Raw genomic sequence first — 11,840 nt, forward strand, 5'->3', positions numbered from 1 at the left:
GAATACATTAAAATCATATGAAAAATTTGAATTGTGATAAGAGGGAATCGAGACTCATACCTTAAGCACTTTCATCCAACCCGAGGAACAAGAATGGGCATTTTGCCTTCATATCTTCCTCAACTTTCCTTGTAGCCTCATCCACCTTTTGATTTCACCAAAGTTACATCCTTCATTATCAATCTATGAACTTGCCTATCAAAGATTTTAGTTGGGACTTTCTCATAAGATTAGTAATCCGTAACACCAACATCTCAATAGGCACTATCAAGGAAGGATTACCCACACACTTTTTCATCATGGATATATGAAAAACAGGATGAATAAAGCCAAAACTTGCAGCCAAATCCAACTTATAATAAACATTCCTAATTCTCCTTACAAAATGATATGGACCAATATAACGAGGACTGAGTTTTTGACCTTCTTCCTAAACCTCATGTCTCCTTTTATAGGAGACACCTTCAAGAATACCCAATCATTTACTTCAAACTCTAAATCCCTCCGCCTCCCATCAATATAAGCTTTTGGCGACTATGAGTAGTCTTAAGTCTTTCTGTGATCACTTTCACCTTCTTCATGGCTTGATGAACCAAGTCAGGACCAAACAACTTAGTCTCACCTACCTCAGACTACCCAATAGAAGACCTACACCTCATACCATAAAGAGCCTTAAAAGAAGCCATTTGGATGCTAGAATGATAACTATTATTATACACAAACTCAATAAAAGGAAAATGGTTAACCCAATTACCCTTAAAGTCAATCACACAGGCCCTTAGAATATCTTCCAAAGTCTGAATGGTATGCTCCACTTGCCCATCCATTTTAGGGTGGAAAGTAGTTCTAAGGTTCACCTGAGTGCCCAAACTTTTCTAAACCGAACGCCAGAAGTGAGAAGAGAACTATGTACCTAGTTTGAAATGATAGACACTAGAACTCCATTTAATTTGACTATCTCTTGAATGAACAACTTAGTAGAATCCTCTTCTAAGTAGTTAGTCCTCATAGGCAAGAAATGAGCAGACTTAGTAATTCAATCCACGATGAAGTAAATAGAATCATACTGATTTTGAGATCACAAAAGATCCGTAATGAAATCCATATCAATTATTTCCTACTTCTACATAGGCAACCTATCTCTTGAGACATTCCACCATGCCTCAAGTGTTCAACCTTGACTTGCTGTTAAAGCATACATTTAGCTATAAAATTTTCCATATCTCTCTTCATATTATTCTACTAATAGATTTCCTTGAAGTAATGATACAACTTAGTTGAACCCGAATGAACTATATATCTGGACTCATGATCCTCAATCAAAATCCTTTCCAACAGCCTATCAACATCAGAAACACACAACCTTTATTGATACCTCAAGATGCCTTCCTTCTCCAACTTAAAAGCTATAACCTTTTACTGACCCACACCATCCTTAATCTATATGAGTATGGGATCCAAAGCTGCTTCTATTTCACCTCATCACTAAGAGATAATTTAACCACTTTCATAAAAATCACTCCTCCATTCTCAGAGTACAAGAGACGGACTTCAAAGTTAGCCATCCTGTGTATATACTTCACCAATGCTCTTTTCTCCTTATATACATGAGATAAGCTCCTTATGGACAACCTGCTAAGAGTATCAACAACTATATTAGCTTTAGTTGGATGATAGTAAAGACTCATGTCATAATCCTTAAGAATTTTAAGCCACTACCTCAGCTTGAGATTTAAATCCTTCTATGTAAATATATTCTGTAAGATCTTATGATATAAATAGATGTCCACATATACCACATACAGATAATGACGCCAAATTTTCAAATAAAAGACCACAACTGCCAAATCTAGATCATGAGTTGAATAGTTTCTCTCATAAACCTTAAGCTGCCTAGAAGTGTTGGCCACAACCCTACCATGCTGCGTCAAAACACAACCCAAGACCACACCAGAATCATCATAATACACAACAAACCCCTTAGTACCCTCGGGTAGAGTCAATACTGGCGTAGAAGTCAACTTATTCTTAACCTTTTCAAAGCTACCCTTACAAGCATCAAACCACAAAACTTAACCTTTTTCTAAGTTAACTTCATAAATAGAGCAACAATAGATGAGAAACTCTCGACAAATCTCCTATAATACCCAACCAATCCTAAGAAGCTCCTAATGTCGGTTGGAGTCATGGGTCTAGTCATTTGTTAACTGGCTCAACTTTTTGGGTCTACCTTAATCCCTTCACTTGAAATAACATGCCCAAGAAAGGTCACAAAACTCAGCCAAAACTTACACTTAGAAAATTTGGTATATAATTTTTGGTCCTTAAGGGTTTGCAACACAATTTGGAGGTAATTGGCTTCTCTTTACTCTTAGAGTACACCAAGATATCATCAATTAAAACTGTAATAAACAAATTTGAAAACTGTCTGAAAACCCAATTCATAAGATCTATGAATACAGTTGGAGCATTAGTCAACCCAAATAACATAACGAAAAACTCATAATGGACATATCTAGTTTAGAAAGTAGTCTTGGGAATATCAACCTTCCTAATTTTTAACTGGTGATAGCTCAAATGAAGATCAATCTTAGATAAACACCTAGTACCCTAAAGATGATCAAAGAGATCATCAATCCTAGGAAAAGGGTACTTATTTTTCACGGTAACCATATTTTACTGACGATAGTCTATACACATCTGAAGGGACCCATATTTCTTTTGCACAAAAAGCACAGGAGCACCCCACAGAGAGACACTAGGATGAATGAACCCTTTATCAAGGATATCTTTCAATTGCTCCTTTAGCTCCTTTAATTCAATTAGAGCCATTCTATAAGGAGGAATGGATATAGGATGAGTATCTGACAAAAGATCAATCCCAAAATCTATTTTCCTATCGGGAGGAATTCCAGTAAGTTCATCAGGGAACACTTCAGGAAATTCAGTAACCATAGAAACAAATTGTAAAGAAGGAATTTCAGAATTAGAATCCCTAACCCGAACTAAATAATATAGAGACCCTTTGGAAATCAGTTTCTGAGCTCTAAGATAGGAAATAAACCTCCCTTTAGGCACTAAGGAACTCCTCTCCCATTCAATCATAAGTTCATTAGGGAATTGAAAACTGAACTTTTGGGTACTACAATCCAGAGAAGCATAGCATGAATGAAGGCAATCCATCCCCAATATAACATCGAAAACCACCATATCATGCTCTATCAAATCCTTCAATATCTCCCTATGAAAGATGGACGCACACAACCCCTATAGATTTTTCTAGCAACTATAGAATCACCCACCAGAGTAGAAATAGAAAAAGGGTCAAAGATATTTTTAGGACCAAAAATAAGTTGCACAACCATATAAAAGGTCACATAAGATAGGTAGAACCCAGATCAAGCAAACAATAAACATTACAAGAAAAGAGTTGTAGCATACTAGTAATAATAACTAGGGATGCCTCAAACTCCTGACTAGTAGCAAGTGCATAAAGATGATTCCATCTAGTTCCGATACCAAAAGTAGCCCTTAGGGATAGGATCTTAAGAAGTGGCAACCAGAAATTTATTAGCCCTCGTGGAAACCCTTGCTAAAGGACAATCTCAATGCATATGACCAAGCCAACCATAATTATAGCACCAATTTATATTTTTCTCACAATATCCATGGTTAAGCTGCCCATAAAAGTGACAAGGACGATAAAATGGGGCTGACTGAGTTTCACTAGACTAAGACTAGGTACCTTGTGCCTTAGTACCACTACTAGCCTGAAAATAAAGATCACCTAAAGGCTAAGGATAAGGAGCCGTGAAAGCCGTATACAAATTTCCCTAATTCTTCTTTTTAGTCCACTGTCTACCATCTCTCTCATTATTTGGCTGAACTGCACCCTACTCTGAATATCTAAACTTTTTATTCTTCCTGTTTCCAATCTCTACTTGGTTTTTTTCTCATCCGCCACTTGCTGTATATAAATCACCATCCTGGATATGTCTATGCCATTATTTAACACATCATCCTTTCATTCCAACACCAAATCATAGGATAAACTAAAAGCAAACTTTCTCATTCGAGACCTTGTATTATATACCAACTCTGGAGCATAATGATCCAATTATTGAAACTTCAGAGCGTACTCCTTGATACTCATCTTTCCTTGGGTCAAGTTCACAAACTCTTCAGTCTTATCTTTCCTCAACTCCTAAGGAAAAAAGTGATTAAGAAAGGTACCTGAAAACTTATCCCAGACCATTTGCTCAACATCATCACCCCTCATAGCTTCCCAATCCTCATACCACTGATAAGCCATATCCTTTAACTGATATCCAATAAACTCTACACCTCTAGAATTCATATCATGCATCATCCTAGAGATTTTCTCTATCTCATCAATAAACCTCTGCAAATCCTACTCAATCTTAGATCCTATAAAGGTTGGGGGATTCAACCTCATAAACTGGACAACTTAGATGACGTCAAATGAATGAGCAATAGAACCAACATACTTGGACTAACAAAACTACAATGCCACCAACTGAGTAATTTATGAATAGACTGACGGACCTCTGCTTAGAGATATTTTCCTCAGGCAATTAAGCATTAGTGTCACCAGACTTTAAAGATCTAGGAGGAATAGTTGGTACTAGTGGAACCTTATGTAGAGTGGTACAATTAGGAGAAGGGACCCTATATCGGGTCTGCACTCCATAAAAAAGGGTGAGTCCTCTCCACATTTTCCTCAGGTGCAATAGATATTCCAATATAGTTTCTATAAACATCATATCCTTGGGAAACCATAATCTAAACTATGAGAAAGCTAGCAATTAAAGAAGTTTCATAACTCTAGACGCTATAGCCCATAATAGAACAAAAGAATGGAAAACATTCCTAAAAGTTTTGTAGTCTCCCCCTTATAACTGGGGATCGCTACACACCCATAAAAGAGACTCTATTCAACATGACTTTTTAGATACCCAACAACCCTAAACCGTGCTTTGATACCAAGCTTATCATAACCCCGAACTAGGGCTAATTCATTACGGATATCTCAAGCCCACCATTGACCATAGACCACCCCCCTTAGACTAACCTTAAGAGCATAATAATCATAAAAATAAAGTGGAAACCAATCAAACTAATGATAATAGTAATCAGAATAAATGAACCAAATAATAGTTCAAAGACTTTAAATAACCATCCCCCACACTTGTCCATGAAAACCTCTAAAACTAGAATGACATCTAAGTCGAGACATGCCCCCGACTATGAACAAATATAATCCAAAATAACTATGACAATAAAGAAAAAATACTAAAATGACAAGGCCTTCCAAAGGATGGAGGCTCACCACTTCAGAACCAGTTAACAGACGTGCTTTACCACCTAACGCTGCACAAGAGCAATAGACAATTCTTCAAACCCTACATCATGAAAAGATATAGAATCTAGGTATGGTCAGTGGAATAAGCACTGACATGTAACTCAGGGAATAAGGATTAAACAATGCAATTGCTAAAATCTAGTTATTAACCATACATACCATATTCATACTAATATATATAGGATGGTGAGATAGGGACAAGAGTCATGAACATTAGAGTTTAAAGATTTAACCTAAAATATATAGCTCGATCTGTCCTAAAGTAACCCATAGGCTATATGGTTCCAACTCCCCCTGCTGAAAGGGCCTCAGTGCGTGTTAGCCGCATAAACTGAGGGGAAAATAAAGCCACCAAGGTAATAGCTATCCCAATATATATATCAAGTATGCACAAAGCACACAATCATATAGACACCCCATGCCAGTAAACGTGGTTTCCAGTGTTTGTCCTTCAAGACTTACACCTTCACGGTGAGCTACATAATTCAATTTAAGCTCAACTTAAAATAATTTGCACATAAGCCAATTCATTAACTTAGGAGTCATTCATAAGGCATTTATCACTTGGTATCATCATACCAATATGCTTGCATGCTAAATTAATTAAGCCAAACCAAATCCAATTAACCAAAATGGACTCCCAAGTTCCATTTAAAATCCAAACCAAGGCCAACAAGGCCATTCAAGACCATTTTAATTCATTAATCCTTTAACGCAATGCATTGGGTTCAAAACAATTTAAACCAAGCAATTTTCCATATTCAAAATAAAGTCCACAAAGTGGGTTCAGGTTAATCCAATTATCACGCCAAAATTCCATCAATTCCAATCATTTATACTATGCAACAATTCAGTCCTACAAATATTAATTTAAAGCATGAATAATTAATTTAGAATATGGGACAAGTAATTCAGTTAGTAACAACAAAAACTCCTCAACCCAATTTCAAAACCCATAATTAAATCACATGAAAATCCATTTATATTTCACAATGTAAAATTAAAGTTAGGGGAAAGAGAACCATGCCTGAAATATATAAAAAATTGAAGCCAATTCAAAGTCTGCAGCCCTGATGATGAATTCTCTATAAAACCCCTATATGTTCTTGGGTTCGGAGTTTAATAGAGAAAAAGGATGATTTGATCTTTGAAAACTAAAGAAAATAGAGTTATTTTATGTTTAAAGGTCGTACAAGGGATAAAAAGACCAAAATCCCCCCAACCTAAGTGAAAAAAATCAAAAAGTGGATTAAATTAAAATAGAGGCGTGACACGCAATATTTCAGAGGTTAGCCTCCATGCCACACCAATATCGCAGAGGCTAATATTCATGACACGACTTTATCGCAGAGCCTTACTGCCTTGGGGTCCTAAAATAATGCCGAACCGCTTCAAAAAGTTTCAAAACTTTTCCAAAACACCCTTTTAACACCCTTAAACATAATTCAGTCAAAAATCAATATTACGCATACAGAAGGGTCAAAAATAAGATGATCAAAATTTTAAGGGGTCTTACAATAAACTAACATTTGTACAACTTGCCTTGTGCACTGTTATAGGACCTGTGTCAATTATATAGGGCCAGTATATGGTTTGGATGTATGTATAAAAATGTATCAACATATATGCAAGACAAAAATAAACTTCCACAAAGAAGGTGATCATAAACTAACTGCTACATTGATATTTTCTTTTCTTAACAATAACAAATCATTTGTATAGACTTGTATCTAGTGCTAAAACATATAATATTCATCATATGATTTCACCACAAAAATATTAACAAGTGTATCAATACAAAAATAACATTAATCATTTCAACTATATGTACCACTTTACATATATTTCATATCTATGCTTATAAGACATTCTAAACTAAATTTGCTACACACTATTTTTTTTTCAACAATCGACTAATAGACTCATCATCACTAACTGTGCATTGTCTTTGTTTCTTATTTCCATAATCCCCCAACAAGACACCACAACGAGTTTGAATAGCACCAATATCATTTATACGATTAGTAATTTCAAGACCACCAAGAAAATACTCAACAAATGTAACAGTAAAGGCACCACAGTCCATGCAACATATTCTAATATTTGTACAATTGACAAAAAAGTTTTAAAAATGAACATTTAATAGACATTCAATATATTACATGTTTGTTTAAGTTGACAGTCCATCAATAATGCAAATATCAAAAGAATTAGCCACTGGAAGTCGTCCATCACTCCTACTGTCCCAAAAATTAATACAAGAAATGAAGTGTGGAATTAACTCTAATATGCTACAACTGCTTTATGCACTCGAAAAACATGTTGTGCATCATGAATAGAATCATAAATATATATACATTGATCTTTAAGAGACAGTATCGCCAAGATCTAGTGAAATTCCTCAACAAGATTTATTAGGAAAAGAATGTCGTCAACACTACGCTAGGGGATGTTTGACCTCATAAAAAATCTACGCATGTACTCAACAATTTGATCTAATTTGGTGATAAGTGTCATATCTCAATTATTATCAAAAAAACTACTTATACAAACCCTTAATCAAGTAGTTAATCCAACAGTCGGTGATTTTAAATTTAGTTGAACCGCCAAAAGGCTTGTATTTTGACTTCTTTTGCAAATAGTAAAAGATCACATCAATATTTTAAAAATGTGATGAATAAAAATGCATGAAAATGCTAAAAATGAGTACCAAACAATAACTAAAATCTATGAATTATGCGATAAAAACATGCATCATATAAAAAATTACTAACCCAAATAGTTTAACATTTTCAAATAACAAGACAAAAAATATATACATGTACTACACATTTTAAAAAATTGTGTACTTGCCACCTATTAAACTAGAAAATTTAATAATTACTGAATCGACTAAGGGTATTCCTTAATATATGTAATGACCCTCTAGGTTATTTTTTGTATTTCAATTTATTTTTACTATTTAGAGCTTTTCGATGTCTTCCCCAAGTCATTTATGACTTGTTGGAGCTATTAGTTTAGTTACCAAGCAGTTTATTTGGGTTTTAGAGTTAATTCCCTATTTTGAAATCTTCACAGCTTAAAATTGGCTACCGAGTTAAAACTTTAGTAAAATAGCCTCATATGTCCATTTTGACAGTTCCAATAGCTCTAAAACATTGATTTTAGGCTACGTCAACCCTTGGTTTGGGTCTTAAGGATTTTGAACTTATTTTGGGCAATTGGCCAGAAGTTGAGAAAAGTAGAATGTGGGTATGGAACCCACTTTTTATCAAAACAACCTAGAATGAACAATTCAACTGTGTTATTTAGTCCAAAATATCGAATTTAATAGGGTAGCATAGTTCGTTTGCATATACAGGGTTCCTTATGAATCCAAGGGGTTGGTGGAGATTCGGAGAAATTTTAAGTTTTCAGCTGGTGCATTCACTTAAATGCCCATTGGGTTACTTAAGCAAAGGCTACTTAAGTGGATAGGCAATCTCGTAAATGACCTGGAATGCTTAGCTAGTATTTCATAAACAGTGCCTTTGTCACTTAGGCAAAGGCCACCGAAGTAAGCAAAGGTCGCTTAAGCGACATGTGAAGGAGTCAGCAAGTATCGCTAAAGAAAAAATTGGTCGATAAAGAGATGACCACTAAAGTAACCCAGTTTCCACTTAAGTGACACCTGGACACCTGGGAACCTTATAAATTCCTCACTTAGACCATTTTCTCCCTTGTTTTACCCATTTTCAAGAGTGTAGAATCCTAAGAAGTGCAAAAACTTGGGAGACCTATTAGTGGGTGATTTTGGAGTGTTCGTAAGCTCAAGTAACACATTTATTCTCCAAATTCTTGGTAAGCTTCCATCAATTTCATGATTAAATCTTTTATCAGTTTCCCAAATCACTAGAATATTGGTGGATTGATTGTAGCACCATTTGACCTTGGAATTCACCCATTCTCAAGGGTAAATATTCCTCAATCATAAAGGGACGTGTTGTTGGTTTTAAAAGTATGATTCCATAAATAGGCCCCACATGAAATTTTTACATAATTTTGGATCCAAAGAACAATAGTACAATATAGGTGTCATTGTTCTCGTTTTGATAAGTAGATTGTTCTTCTGATAGCATGATATCTTAAAAAAGCTTTTTTAAATGGAAAATTGATGGTTTAGCAGATTTCATCGGCTTTTGTCTAGCGTATAGGTAGGCTAGGTTTACCTTTCTTATAGATTGAGCTAAGTTGTAGTATATTTATGATGTTATACTAGATATGGTATGGAAATTAGGCCTTCTAAATATAGTTGGTATAGTTGGCATTATTTAGATTGTTTAGACTATTTTGAGACTGTAAATTAAGTATAATTGACTTAATTAGTTATCATAGAGCTAATTGTGGCTTATTTAAGATCTAGAAGTGAATTTAGATAATTTAGCCTAGCCCGATGGAGACTTTGCCTTATAACAGATTTTGAGTATTAGAAGTGAGCCCCTCCAACCCACCATAAGCTAAGAATTTTTTTAGTTCCTTGTAGACTTAATGAGCATAATATATCCCTAAAGTTGCATATTTTAGAGTTTGTAGAAACGCGATCCATGATACTTATTCTAGTTTGGTATATGAAAGTTGATACTAGTTCTGGTTCCAGTTTGGTAATTTATGATCTTGAGTTTCGATTTAAGTTTTTCATCTAACTATATAAGTTTTGATTTAAGTTTGGAATTTGGCTATGTGAGTTTTGGTTTAAGTTCATCATTTGAAAATTTGAGTTTCGGTTCAATTTTGATATTAATGGGTTGTTTATGATGACTATGGAGTTGATTCTAATTTGAGGTTTATCGTATGAATGGATTCTTGGTTATGGCTTGATATGTGGTTAAGTAATGAAATTCCAATTATTTACATTCATGATTGCACCCTTTGGGCTTATGGGGGCCTGTATTGGATTATTTTCTTTTCTGCACTTACTTGCTTATGGGGCCTGGCCTTTAGTATTATCTATGCTTTCTTCCCTATTATATCTATTTCATTTATTTATTAAAAGTATTGGAATGTTATTCTAAGTTTTCCCTTTTACTTTGGCTTAGCTTATTTATCTTGTATATTACCGTGCTAATATCATGAATTAGCTTTGTCGGTCGATGATGCCTACTGAGTACCCATGGCTTTGGTACTCATACTTTACTTTGGTAATTTTTTGGTGCAGATCCCAGTACTAGCAGTCGCCATTCACCATTGATACTGAGATCGTGCCGAATTGAGTTTGGGGATAGGGTGAACTCTTAGAGTCAGAGTTGCCTCTTTTCCTTCTATTATTTATGTCTAGTCTTTCACTATTCAAGACAGATTTGTATTTGACTATCGCAGTACTATGTTCCTATTTTGCTAGTGGCTTTTGTACCGACACTACTAGGTCGTGGGATAGTTATTGATGTCTCACCTGACTTTAAGACTAATATTATTACTTTATTATCATTATAATTCTTTACTAGAAAACTTTCAAACTTTATGCCTTTTTCCACCAATTTAGCCCATTGCTTATAGCTCCAAGCTAGGTTTCGCTTACTTACTGATAGGATAAAGTTGGTTCCATCATGACTCACAAATTGGATCGTGAAAAATTGATATTTAAGCCTAGGTTCATCAGTATTGTTGGTACAAGAGCAAGTGTCCCCAGATCAAAATAATGACATCTTTTTTTTTTTAATCTTTGGGAGGCTATAGGAATTCTTAGGAGTTCTTCACTTCTTTCACTTATTTTTTGCTAAGGTTCTGATTTGGTTTGTAAGGATTATTTGGTTTCACTCTTCTGCAGATGGATAGGACATGTGCTACTGCTACACGAGATGAGGACCACGATCCTTATCCTAGGGAACCTAGTATAGTTTGTTGATGATCGAGAGGTTGAGGACAGCCTAGAGATGCAGACTTGGATAGGGACTAGGATAAGGGGCCTTCCTATCATGACCCAATTTCTCGGATCATGATGGCACCTACTATAACCCACCAGTAGGTCAGCCAACCCCGTAGTTCGAAACTATTAGTAACGAACTACCATGAAAAATAAAAGAAAGAAAGCAGAATATATGAAATAAAAGGCTAACATATACAAGTTAATCCCAAAACCTAGTGGTATCAGTATAACAACTTCTAACATAAGAAAAATACAAGTGAGACACTAAATGAATATACAGGTATAACCATATCTGAATATAACGTAGAGACTAGTCTAGTACATAAGTGAGAGAAAAGTAATATTCCGAATGTCAGGAGCTCACTCTATGTCTCCAAACCATGGATACTCTACACGATGTACACAACATTGACATAACTTGTATTATGATCTATAGGCTGCAGAAGTATAGTATGAGTACCAAACACATGGTACTCAGTAGGCAACTGTTGACTCAGCTCTAAAGATAATGCAGATATATATGTATAACATATAAATAGAAATGAAACTACAACA

Source organism: Capsicum annuum, chromosome 6, assembly GCF_002878395.1.
Source record: "Capsicum annuum cultivar UCD-10X-F1 chromosome 6, UCD10Xv1.1, whole genome shotgun sequence".
Classification (NCBI taxonomy): domain Eukaryota; kingdom Viridiplantae; phylum Streptophyta; class Magnoliopsida; order Solanales; family Solanaceae; genus Capsicum; species Capsicum annuum.